General features: G+C 36.9%; 1 long non-coding RNA gene across 3 annotated transcripts; it reads left to right on the top strand.

Annotated features, from left to right (window-relative positions):
* The first annotated feature begins 845 nt into the window (after positions 1-845).
* LOC113333476 lies at positions 846-2,737 on the top strand. Of its 3 annotated transcripts, XR_003352035.1 has the most exons (3): positions 846-1,193; positions 1,900-2,189; positions 2,310-2,736. It is a non-coding gene; the product is annotated as an uncharacterized LOC113333476 (long non-coding RNA). The 3 variants fall into 3 exon arrangements; XR_003352034.1 differs by having other exon boundaries at positions 1,852-2,737; XR_003352033.1 differs by lacking the exon at positions 2,310-2,736 and having other exon boundaries at positions 1,900-2,265.
* Positions 2,738-13,568: the final 10,831 nt, after the last annotated feature.

Genomic DNA, 13,568 nt, shown 5'->3' with positions numbered 1-13,568 from the left:
TTTGAATTTTTCACAAAACCTGATTTTTTTATCTTTATATTATAGAGCATGAAAATACGAATTGAAAACAAAATGGATGAGATCATTTCGACGTCAGACGAAAAGTTATGAGTGAAACAGTTCATAAAATGCCCAAATTTACAATTGGTTTATGTAGGCATTAACATAAACCGAATCTGGCAGAAAAAAATCAGAGAAAAACTTTTAAATTTTACATTCGGTTTATGTTATAAGCCTCATAAACCGATTCTTAAAATCGATCTAAGAGGGCATGAACATAAACCGATTCTGGATTGATTTATTTCAAAAAAACAAAAATCATGTGTTTGATGATGAATCAAGATTAGTTGATTTCTAGTTTAGTTTGACTAAAATCAATTAATCACCCCGATTAACACTAATTAATCAAAGGTTAGTCATTATGTAAAATAGTTGGATAAGAGGTGTCCTCTTTTAACTTTTAATGATTTTTTTTTGTACTTTAATAGTAGGCCCAAATAATTGGACTAGGGCCCAGCTAGGATAAATTAGCATGATACACGTTAAAAAAAAAGTATGTAATTTTATTGCAAATTCGGTACTATAAAGTACGACCTTATAAAATGGTGTCACATAGTAAATAAAAATAATTAACAAAATATATACTAATATAGATTAAATAGGGACAACTAGATACTACTTCGCATGTAATAGACCATCAACATGGTGCTAAGATTAACACCTCGGGTCATGAAAAACGAAGCCCCAAGTGGCTTCAATAAAGCTTGTCGAGTATAAGGGTACCTAGCTGCTAAAACATTTCGATGCAATATGTACAGCAAAAATTAAAAATTTATCAGGTTCGATTAAAACCCTAATATATGCCTTTCTCTCCCGATCCGCCGCCCTCCTCCTCTTTTTCTTTTCAAAGAAGTCACAGGAACAATCATAATCATCTTCATCTATACTACATCACTCGATTACTCCCCTATTCCTTCTCTAGCTATTTCTATCTCACAAATCGTTCTGATTATTTTTTGGGGGGTTGATTCTTTAGCTTTAATGTTGACTAGATTCATGAAAACAAACTCTTGTTGAAATCTAATTCTGAGTGTTTGTTTATGTATTTTTGTATTATTGTTTTTTTACAGATTGGAAATGTTTGAATTGATCTTCCAACAAGTGAAGGAAAATCTGGTGCCAATGTTGCTTAGGTAATAATATCATATATATAATCCAAATATACTCTTTGGCTTCCCAAATACTTATTAGATTTTAGGTTATAAACGTTTTTATTAGGGAGCTATTTTCTCTTTGTTCGAACTCTGTGGTCTACCCGAAAAAGAGATGATATATTTCTTCAATTATTGAAAATTATTTTTAGAGAACGTAGATCTATCCATCTATCAAAATAATAATCTTTTTTTTCCTACCCATTATTATTCTCTACCCAGCTGACTTTGCTAAGATTTATTGTAGTGATTTGTTGAGTTGATAGTGTTGCTTAGATGTTTTTGATGAGTAATAAGTTTTTTCTAGTTTGATAATGGGGGTGTCAACATAGATCTATAAACTTTACTATTTGTAATAATATTTGTGATCAACATAATGCCATTAGTATGCAATTAGTATAGTATAGGTTAAGTAATTGAGCTTCATGTGAAGATTTTAGGATCTTTTTACCAAAGAATATAAGTTCTCCTAAGAAATAATATGGATCGAGAAAAGGGTGAAATACAAATTGTATTGACGATAGATCTTTCTCTGGTTGTATTTATGATGCCTTATTTTAACATGTTTAACATGAGTAGCTGTGGATGTTGTGCTTTTCATTACATGTACATCTGATTATACTATGTTTGTTAAACATAGCATGCCGACCATGGAATTCTCAGCTGAAGATGCTGATATGCAATGCAGTTGAAATCATGAACATGGATATGCCTACGAAAGATAATGATAAGGAATCTCAAGAGGGGGGTGGAGAGGTTTGAACACTATATAGAGAATATGAAGACGGGAAAAAAGAAGGGGAGGCTGAGCAAGAGTATCGCGAAGAATAAGACCATAATATAATGTTCTTTTTCATTGTTGTGGTATGCTTATAGACTTCAACACAATCTGATCATGAATGATGTGAACTTCAACAATTTTATTAGGAGTCCGAAGTTATCTAAAGGATATACTCTACCATTTCAGTTGGAAAACTTGTAAGTTATATGGAATTAAATGAACCTCCTGTAAGATATGTGATTACTGCTTGGGCCTCTAGATATGTTTCCCTTTTCAATTGTCTGCGCTGTTTGATGGTTTGCATGTCCACTTTCCAGATGACTTACAAGCACATTATCTGTGTTGATGTGGGTTTCCTCTTTGAAGATTTGGCAAATGAATTGAACATAATTAGAGTTGAATGTTTTTACAGACTTCGTTTCGGGGGTTTCATCTATCTTTTGGTTCAGGATATATAATACACTATGTCGAAACCAAATCTGTTAAGCGGGATGGTGCTTATTGATGAGACAATGTTGTTCGTGACACAGTCTTTCCTCCTGCTTTTCAAAGTGCCACCTACAACTGAAGAAGGTTTCTGTCACGTGTTTGATGTCATTGTATTTTTTTATTTTATTTTTCTAATTATAATTGTTGTAGCCTTGTAGGAGTAGAGTAGTATGTGATACAGATTTATAAAGATTTCATTTTTGGTGTAATGTACCGTTCCACGGCCCAACACAATGATTTTTTTTTTTTTGGAATATATAATTATTTTGGATTTATGTTTTTTTGTATTTTGGATTTATCAGATTCAATAATCCTTAATAACCTTCTTGTTTCGTGGTTTGTTAATTAATAAAATTCCCGTTTAATTGAAATTTCATTAATGTAAATCTATAAAGTTGGAAACAAAATATTGTTAAACGCACAAATTATGGCCGAAAATAAGGAAATTAGCTGAATGATAATGACGGCACCGATCTACCAAATTGGAAACAAAAAATATTATTAATCCCAAAAATTACGTCAAAAAATATGGGAATTAGCCAGTGGAAATACTATTTAGAAAGTATGGTATAGATGTAGATTTAACTATTTAGCTACAAGCCTACTGGAAATACTAGTTCCTGCCAACGTTAAGCCACTAAAACAGTGGTTGTATATGTTTTAGTATTATGTTTGTAAACCGTTAAAACAACAAGGAAAAAATTAGTGGCTGAAGTAACTGAGCAAATAAAACAGCTACCACAAAAGCCAGTGGTTTTATGTTGTAAGCCAAAATTTCTAGATGCAAAATCAACCAAACAACTGACAGATTATTAGTTGTGCTAGTGTTTTCGCTAATAACTTGACAACTACAAAAATTAGTGGTTTTACCTATTAGGTGACGACTGTTTGTCGACTACCAGATTAGTAGCTTAAGACGTGGATACGTACTAGCGATTGCGCACTTGTTGCCTTTAACATAAGACAACACCCCCTTCCACCATAAAGGCTGGGTAACTGTGTACACATATATCTCATTATCAGACACGTGTATATAAAAAGATACGTGGAAAGCATGCAGGCCAAAACATCAAAACATGATGCGTCACGAAACACCAAATAAACCCCGAGGAGTTACTTTATCTCATCCCCAAAAGAGAAGCTAAGATCAACGGTGGAGAGAAAGTTAGCTGACACGGACTGACAGGGGCAGAAGACACTTGTCTGACACGAGCAGACCCCTCAACTACCCGCATTAAACACTCTGAGCAGTGTACGTGTCGACCAACCTGTGGAACGAGCGAGTATGCTTCTGCGGGGTCAAGGGGCAAACGCAGACCTCCGCGTGATGGACGCAAGGACACAAGAAGATAAGGTTCCAACGGTCTTCAGAGATGGGTCCCACGTTCTAACCTTATAAATACCCAATCTCCACCAAGAGGAAAGGGGGATCGGAAAAATCAGGGAGAGAAGGAGAGAGAGAGAGAGAGAGATATTGCAAGGGTAAGTTAATCACTAAGAAGAGAGAAACATGTAAACCCAAAAGTCATTCGACTATTCATGTAACCGTGAAGAACATAGTAAAACAACAAACCCCGTGGATGTAGGCCTTAGTGTTGAACCACGTAAACCTGGGTCTTATTTATATTTCAGCACTTTACATTTATTTAGCTCCATGGATGTTTACTTATATGTTTTGTTTTCCTTAATACTTATATCCCATGCGCAAACGCCTCGCATGGAGTTGTTAGATGAGGCCATGATAAACCCGAAGGTTTTGAGCCAATGAATCAACACCAGGATATCATCATCACAATCTCTTTAGATGATAATGATTGATTGTGAGCGTTCGGACCCTCACGCAGGTTTGTGTGCTCACAGTAACTAACCTTAATTGCAAAAAATGATTGGCAGCCAAAGATTGGAATAAGCCACTACCATTGGTCAAGTAGCCTTTGATCGGATTTTTTTTGTAGTACTATAAATCCTATTGGATTGAGATACTGGTCTGAATTCTAGTGTCAACACAGCTGGCATATACAAGGGAACCAGCGGTCGACAATCTTAATTCTAGATCAACTCAACTGGCATATACAAGAGAACCAGGAGTCGATTTTATTGAACAATAATAACAATAATGATTATTTATTATTTTATTTTTTTCAATTTTTCTTCTTCTTTTTTTTACTTGACGACATGATTAGATCTTTTGGATCCAAGCGCATGTTTCTTTTCAGCAGATTACATGGTGATTCCCGTGGATCCTGCATTCCACGCTTGTTTAGGCGACGGAGACAGGGAGAACACACACATATTGCTATCAAAGTATCAATCATATTTTTTTTTATATATGTACACCATTTGGTCAAATTGGTCTGGTCTTTTTTTTTTTAGTAACTCAATCACTCTATTTCATCCTAGCAGTGATAACAATTCGATGTTTGTGCCCCACCAAATCACTTAGAGAAACAATAGATAAATATGAAAAATAAAAATAGAACGTGATATGGTGACATTCCGAGATATGGTAACACCTATCATGTTATTTCTAACACATGAGCTTTGTCCATCCCTTTAGTTAATGGGTTCCTTAACTCCTGTAACCAAGATGGTTCCATTCACTTATATTGGTAGTGTAATCCTAAAGGCACAAGTTTCTAGATTTCGGAGTTTATAAAGCAATTTTTTTTTTTTTTCTATTTTTCTATTTTTTTTCACTAAAGGCATCAAACAAACTATACAAACATATAAATGCTCCCCCACACTTAAACTTTACATTGTCCTCAATGTAAAATTTAGTCATTCAAAGTAAAGTTCAAGGTGGGAAATTCCGCAAATGATATGCAAAAACAATGATAAAATGCTTAAAAATAAAAAGATAAAGATAAAGATACAAAACCAGTGGGTTGCCTCCCACTTAGCACTTGGTTTAAAGTCGTCAGCCCGACATATCCTTGCAAGACGAATTCCCCATACACCAACAATCTGAAAAGTTGGGGATCCTCCCATAGAAACTGTTTTGCAGACATTAGCTTCACACAAATATTAGTACGAGAAAACAGAAGTGAAGCTATCACCCCATAGAAGTTTTCCCCACACTTATTCTTTTCTACACTTGGAAGTGTATAAAGAACATAGAAATCAGGAACTTCTATGGTTTCTTCTTTGCAAACATTCATATTATGAGAATCAAATGTTTCTAATGGCGGATATCGAGAAACAAAGTCATTTAACAATATTCTCGAAGCACATACATTCAAGCCAATAAGAGGTAAAGGAGAAGAATCAATATGCAAAGGGTTAGACAAACCTCGCACAATCTCTTGTAACACGGAATCCTCTTCATCCTTGAAAAATTCAAGTGAACTATTCACCTCTTGTATATCATGGTCCTCTATCAAACCTTCCAACCATTCTTTTTCCGTATTTGCCTTAACCAAAATCTCGGCATCAACATTTTCATTACAATCATTTGCAAGCTCAACTGGGTCTTCCACAATATTGGTCATATCGGCTTCATTCTCAACACACTCCTTTTTTTTGCAATGTACATACTCCACTGCGGATTCAAGTCTCACCATAAGTAAATTTTTTAGAACACTCATTGCATCATCCTCAATCTCTACCTTTTGAATAGGTTCTTGATCGTTATAAAGATCAATGCTCGAGTAAGCTACACTAGTGTCATCACATTCCTTTTCATCTTCACCTTGATCGCAAAAAGTCTCCACTGTACACTCCTCGGGGATGTCACCATAAATTGGTTCAAGCGATGTATTTGCATAGTCATCGTCACTATCATAGTTAACATAAGATTGGCTACCACTTCCCGAAGATTGGTCTTTCGCAGAATTTTGCATGTCCTCTTTGTATTCTTCAATGCCTTGTCTTAAATTTGAAACACCTTTTTGAAGCTCTTGGAGTGATCCACCCAAATTTTGAAAATAATGTTCCATTTGTTGGTAAAGCTCATTCGACAAGGAAAAAGTAGTATCACTTACTTCAGTATTGCTAGGCCAATTATCTTCCCTTTAAATGGGTGAATGATCATAACTACGATCAGAAATTGGTCCAAACATACTATCAGCATATTCGGTCGACGAAATTGGTTCCACGCTTGGTTTTCAACAAACTGACTCCATGCCCACCATAAATTGTTGCATCTCATCTACCAAACTCAAAGAAATATGAATAGGAGTACAACTAGTCTCCCCTCCTTGTGGTTGCTCACTTACATACCTACCGTAAGAAGGTTGGTATGTATGAGAATAACTCAAAGGGTACGTGGAATATTGACCATAACCAAAGGATTGGTTTTGATTGTATTCCCCATAAGGGTGATAGTTATCATAATGTTGTTGAGGTTGATAACCGTACCCATTGTTCCAAGCTCCATCCATGGAAATTGGTACCTGAAATAAGAGTTCTCAAAACTATGTTAAGGACCAGAAAATAAGAAAACCCAAAACAAAAATAAGAAACAAAACTAAAAACAAAAAATAAGAAACCAAAAACAAGTGACAACCACTGCCTCCCCGGCAACGGCGCCAAAATTTGATCGTTGTCGTATGCGTCAAAAATAAATTACACTTTCTTACTACTCAAAATATAAATATAGCAAGGGCAAGAAAGGATCGTTCCCACAGAGAGGACTAAGGTTGTCAAATTGTTTCGGTTTCCTATAAATACCAATGGGGGGTTTTCTAATTTTTATATACTAAAATAAAAGCAAATAAAGCACAAAAATTAAGATGTAAAGATATTGGTTAAGGATACCGTTTTCATTCACAAACATGCTTTTTAACAAAAACTAGAATTGATATTTAATCTCTCTTTTATCAAAGGCCCTAGGATACCTTGATCGCAAGTATATCCCGCAAATCTCCTCTTGTCATAAACAAACACATTAAAAGATGCGAATATGAATTCTATCTTAGAGAACAACCTAACGTGTAAAAGCACTAATCAAGTTTAATTCCCTAGATGCATTAAGTTCTATGAAATCAGGCCAATCAAAGCAACCGAACGTGTAAAATCACTAATCCGATTTAACAAAGGTTATGATCCACTTGTGACTACCAGGATGTATCACTAGAAGAAATATTCACAATTATGCTACTTGTAATCAGGAATTTGTCACTTTTACGTATAACAAATCCTAATCTAGCAATAGAGATGAAAACAAACTCAACCGATTCGCGACTCGGTCAAACAAGCATTCAAATCATGTAGCAATATAAATGGTGAATCATAAACAATAAATATGGAGACAAAACTAATTTATTGAACACAACCCATGTTTGGAAATCCAACTTATTCCTTAACCAAAATAAATTAACTAATCATGGCATAGGAGTTCATCACAAGAACGAAAAGAAAACATATCATGTTTCTAAACCCTAAAATAAAAGTAGAAGAAGAAGATGATATAAGATAGAACCCTTGTTTATATACTTTCTGCGCCTTCACGTTCCAACTCTGTCATTGAGCCAGCCCATGAGTGAAGCCCACTAAAAACAGGTCCAAATTCTTCCCTATAAATCAGGTTCGGGCAATCTCACTGAGTCAACTCGACCATAACCGATTCCGGCAGAGTTTTGACTGTTTTCAGGCCTTTCAATAATTCATCCCTGCAGATCCTAACATACATCTATTTATTCACATAATCCATTCAATCATTCCCTGCTGCTTCTCTGCTCCATTCAATTCAGCAGCAACAATCTGCATCATTTCCATACTGCATCTCGGCACCAGCCATCTCTCCATTTCATGCCTGCACAACCTTTATCACAGCTGCCTGCAAACACTCACGGTATTCTTCCCAGCTCAGTTTAACATGATATTCAATCGACCCCTTCCAGTTGCGCCATATCCCTCTCCTTCCTGAGACCAACATAACCACCATCTTCTTCTTTCACCAGCTCAAAAATCCCATTAGTTCTGCGGCATCAGAACCACCAGTCTCATGTCAACTTCATTGCAGAATCCACCAGGTACAACATACCCATTCCACAACCTCAAGCCATCTGTAGCTCAAACAAATCCCATCCTCCAATCTTCACATAACAGTAGCAGCAGCACCTGATTCCCTTCAGTCAAGCCCATCACTGCCTCACGAACTGCAGCTTTATTGTCTCCAGTACCTGCACTTGTATTTCCAACTTCACTGCAATATAGCAGCAGCCGTTACGCTCTGTTCATACTGCCTAGACATCTCATTACTTGTAGCTCAAACCACTCTGCCAACTTCAACTACAATCCATGAACATCTGTACAAAACTGCAGCAACAAACCCATTATCTCAAGCATCACTTCCATGTTATAACTGTAGTTTCTTGCTTCAAACCCCCATCTGACTTCGACTGCAACCTCATCTCTGATTCAATGGCATGTCCATCAGTTCATCTGAATCTTAACACAATACCACCAGCTCCTGCACATCAGGTCAGCTTCAATAACATAAATCATTATCAGTTCATAGTTCAATCACCACCGCAGAGACAACCCCGTTCTCAATTTCTTCCTCAGACTTAAACCCTACAATCTACAACAACCAACCATTACCTTGTCCAACTGCAATTGCTTCAACTCTTGTCAGCCTAGCCAGTTAATCCACCAACTTCATTTCCAGTTCACTGACCATCACAAGCAACTACCACTATCTCCATTAAATGCTCATATACAGATTCCTAAACCCATTTTCTACGGCATTGATTTCATGTGACAAACCACAGCATCCACTACTCACTTCCCTTACTTCAGATCCATCATAACACCATCTGCAACTGCCACTGCAATTCCCAGTTCATCTAGGCATAACAGGCTTCAAACATTCAATCCATTTTCTGTAGCTCCCAACTTCAGTTGCATTCTTCACTGCAAACCAGAGCCAACCACCTCTGTCCATAGCTACCACCTGCTGTAACGACAACACAACAGTCTCGAGCCATTCTCACTTCAGTTCAGATCAAACACCTGCTACTTCATCCTCATTGTCACGGACGCTGCACCTGCGTTTCACCAATCACTCAGCTTATTCAACTGCAGTAACTTCTGCTCTAACTTAACAGCTCAGACAAGAGGCTTCAATTCAAACCTTGCAAACACCCATCACCAACATCTCAAACTCATATGGTTCACCGTTAAATCAATTGCAGTAGATTCTTAACTTCAATAGCAACATCAGCTTCAGGTTCAGACTCCCAATCAACTCACGGTATCGGCAATCTTCACTGTAATTTCCCTTCTTATTCTTCTCAAATCCATGAGCATCAGCTCAAAACCCCGGCTTCCATTTCAATCACCAATTTATCTGTAGCAGAAACCTAACTTCAATTTGTGGAGATAACAACCCAGAATTCACCAACTGTGACTCAAACTCTGCCCAATTTCTTCTGCCAAATTTAGAAATAGCTTCAGACCCTAACATCGATCAAACTAAACTCAAATCTGAGTTTAACCCATCTATCATTCACCCGCGTCTCGTCTTTTGAACTCTGGATCAGCTCCCAAATCCTCATCTCCATGAAAACCTAAATATCAACAGCAACAACTCATGTTCTTGCCTGAATCCTGAATACCAACATATCCATCTTCCCGATTTCTCCATCGACTCATCAATCATCTCAAGCTGCTCTTCTCTATTTTCTTTTTTCTGAATTTCTCTACATCTCTCTAATGGAGCCGCCATTCATACAGACCACCAAATGACAGCCCCTTATCCTCCAATGTGCTCCCGATAGCAATTGCCTGTGCAACGACGATTCTGCCCTCTTGCTCCAAATGAACGTTCTTTTCTTCTCTTGAATTCTTCCACCAACAGCAGCTCGTCTCTTCTCAGATCTACTTCTTCTCTTCAATTTCTCTTCATCACTAAAGTTGTCGTGCTTTTAAGACAGAATATTTGCATCACTAAAGCCGACATGCTTTTCAGACAGAGTTAAAGAAATAAAAGTAAAAAATGAGAAATAAAACGCCTCCAACAGTAGTTGCACTTGGAATGACACCTTTGCCCCGTTTCTTCTTCTTTTGTTCTAAATGACTCCAAAATACCTAAATACTCAAAAAACAAACATAAGATACATAATTTACAAGAAAACTTAGTAAAGAAAGCATAAACAATAGATAAATATCAAGGTGTTTGATAGACACATTTTTGTGTCTGATATAATCTCAATTGTATATATTGTTAGTCCTCGATTTTGTATTTATTATGGCTTTTTGTGTCTTTGTAGGTGTTTTTGGAGAAATAAGCTTTTGCGGGAAAATTGGCTCGAAAAGTGGTATTTGCACTCTTGGGAGAAAATTACTATTCGAACACTCAGTTTGGATAAGGGGCACTTCACTTACTAAGGGGCACCTCACTGCTATATGAACCCCAGGGCACCTGCTATTCGCACCCCAGTAACGTTTAGGGGGCATCTCTTCTTCACGTTCAAACCTGCCAAACTGGCGGGAATATAACCAGCCGGCTACCTGATTTGCGGGATACGATTTGAGGAGATTTTGTTCGATACATTTGGTGATATTGATCGTTTCTAACTTGTTCAGATAAAATAGGTAATGTATATGTGTCAGAATCGATTAAACAGGAAGGTTTGGGTATATCTCGATAAAACAGGGCAAGTGAATGATCTCGTCTATTTGGATTTAATTTGGGAAGTTACGTGCAAGAATTAGAGAGCGTTTCTCGGATTTCTTCGAGTGATTGGATTGATATTGTCTTGTCTCAACAAACCAGGATGGGTAATGGAAATATTTACGTAAAAAGGGAAGTTTCCACCTCGATGAAACAAAGAAATAAAATCTAGGGATACTCTGTTGATATGTGTGGACCTAACAGAGGAAAATATACTGCCATTTGATTCTATACTTTGTAGGATTTTGAAGACAGAAAGACGCGTGCACGAGATAAGAAAAGAAATAAATCTGTAACTTGGGGTGGAGGAAAAGAAAAGATTGTGAATATTTTCCCGGGATTTTATTGATCTGTTGTGTATATATAGGTTGTTGGGAGGTCGAGCAGGAGAATCGAGGAGTTGGGGGTCGATACGGAGGCTGCAGAGGCGAAAATCAGGGTTACAGGAAAGTACCTTGCGGCTGCTGGTGAAGAAGGGAAGCTGAAGAACATTGGACAGACGAGGACAGTCACAGAGGCAGTCTTTTTTCAAACAGCATAACAGAAGTATCGTTGTTCAACAATAATAGATAACATATATCATAAGCTTGTCATCTTTTCTCTGTAACAGTTCAACCCGTTGTAACAGCTGTTTGTAACACCGTTGCAAACTGTCTGCTTTATTAGTTTTCTCTTGTTTTTCACCTATATGAGCTATGAACAACTATTTTGAGCACGTGAATAATATGAGGAGTTAAACCCCAACACTGGGATGACGGAGGAAGCCATATTTCATGCGTGTGGTAATTATATTTAATTCTTTCACGACTTTTTGCAAGGATTATTAATTGTTTTATGGTTTTTATTGAACGGTTGTGATTTCAATTGATGGGTTATACTTAGGTTAAGTCTTTTGATATCCCATGCTTTAGATTTACAGTCGTTACTTTTCAAAAATCTACCTTGGCAAAGAAACAGAGTCAATATTCTATTTGAGCTATAATTGTCTAGAATAAATATATGAATCGCATGAATGGATTTATTGGTGGAATCCTGAGTCCCAGTCTCTCGTAACATTAAGTGAAACTAAAATTAAGTTTGAAATCAAATCTTTACAAGTCTTTGAACGAACTTTACTTACCACTACAAAATCACATCAATTTTTGGCGCCGCCGACGCGGACTTGTTTTTAGGGTTTTAGATTTATTTTATTTTTATTTTATTTTTATTTGTTTATGTTTTTTTTTATTTTTTTTGTTTTTTTTTTTATGTTTTTGGGTATTATCTTGTGTCTACAGGTTCTGGATCATAAAGAAAATTGAGCCAAAGAGTTTGGTGATTTCGTAAAGACTTGGAGCTAAAGATTAAAGCAAAAAGAACGGAAAAGAATACAATTTTAGTTTAGGTTTTGTTTATTTTCTTTTAGAAAAAAAAAACTGTATTAGGGTTTATTATTTTTGTAATTTTTCTTTACTTTTTGGACTTTGGGACATTATTTTTTTTATTACCCTACGGAAGGGTACTTTAAATATAAACTGTTTGCAGAGAAGGAGGACAATTACGATATTGTCTTTGCACCTTTGGTTCGTACACTAGACATCGGAGTCAGTGGCCCGAGTCGACTACAACCGATTCATCCCCCGTCTGGAACGGGAGGTAAGATTCCAAACACTCGTGAATCCCCTGTCAACGAGTTACTGGACTCCTTCGTATGCATATATGTTGAGGACTGAATACAGACATTTATTTTTCAGTAAAGGGAAAGGCCTGGCCATACAAAATAAGGGTTCGGATTTCATCACTGTTCTCTTCTTGCCCGCTTTAGGAACACGTAACCTACGCGAACCTAAGCCTAAAATTTTGACTAGAACGAGACCGATAGGGTAACGAGCTTAACAGGAAAGTCATTCAAAAAATATTGGTTACTCTTTTAAGCATACTTCGAAGTTCTTGACGGTTTCTGTAAGTTGAATGCGTTACTGCGCCGCCTTGTAATATCGGTGAGGCCTTGGGTATCAAAGTTCCACCGAGCTTCCCTCGCCTCTATTCAACTTACATTAACTCAGATTGATTTCAGAGGGGTTTGCTTAAATTGTAACGAATTCCCGTTCGAAGGATTAGAAGCTGGTCTAGAAACAATCTAAGTGGAGCCATCATGCTTTTTGTTTGCTAGAAATCAATAGGTTTGATTTGGCTGAGTCGGCCTTGATCTGTGTTTGCTTACCCTTCCAATTTAGAAAATTTTATTATATGCCTGAACGTAAAAGAGACGCACTAGGTAGATTTGTTAAAGAGAAACCTAGTAGTTCGAAGCGTCTCGATTACCTTAATCTAGAGAGTCCGACTTTTGCAGAGTCTGTTTTTGAACGTCCGCTAGAGAAGACAATCCCTAATACTCCGATAGTGCCATAAATAGCAACTTTAAAAGCTTTGTTGAATCCGCCTAGGACTACTCGTCCTTCGTGTATTAAGTTAGCTGAAATGGAGGCAC

Source organism: Papaver somniferum, unplaced genomic scaffold (assembly GCF_003573695.1).
Source record: "Papaver somniferum cultivar HN1 unplaced genomic scaffold, ASM357369v1 unplaced-scaffold_133, whole genome shotgun sequence".
NCBI lineage: Eukaryota > Viridiplantae > Streptophyta > Magnoliopsida > Ranunculales > Papaveraceae > Papaver > Papaver somniferum.
This window is presented reverse-complemented; position numbering and strand designations above follow the sequence as displayed.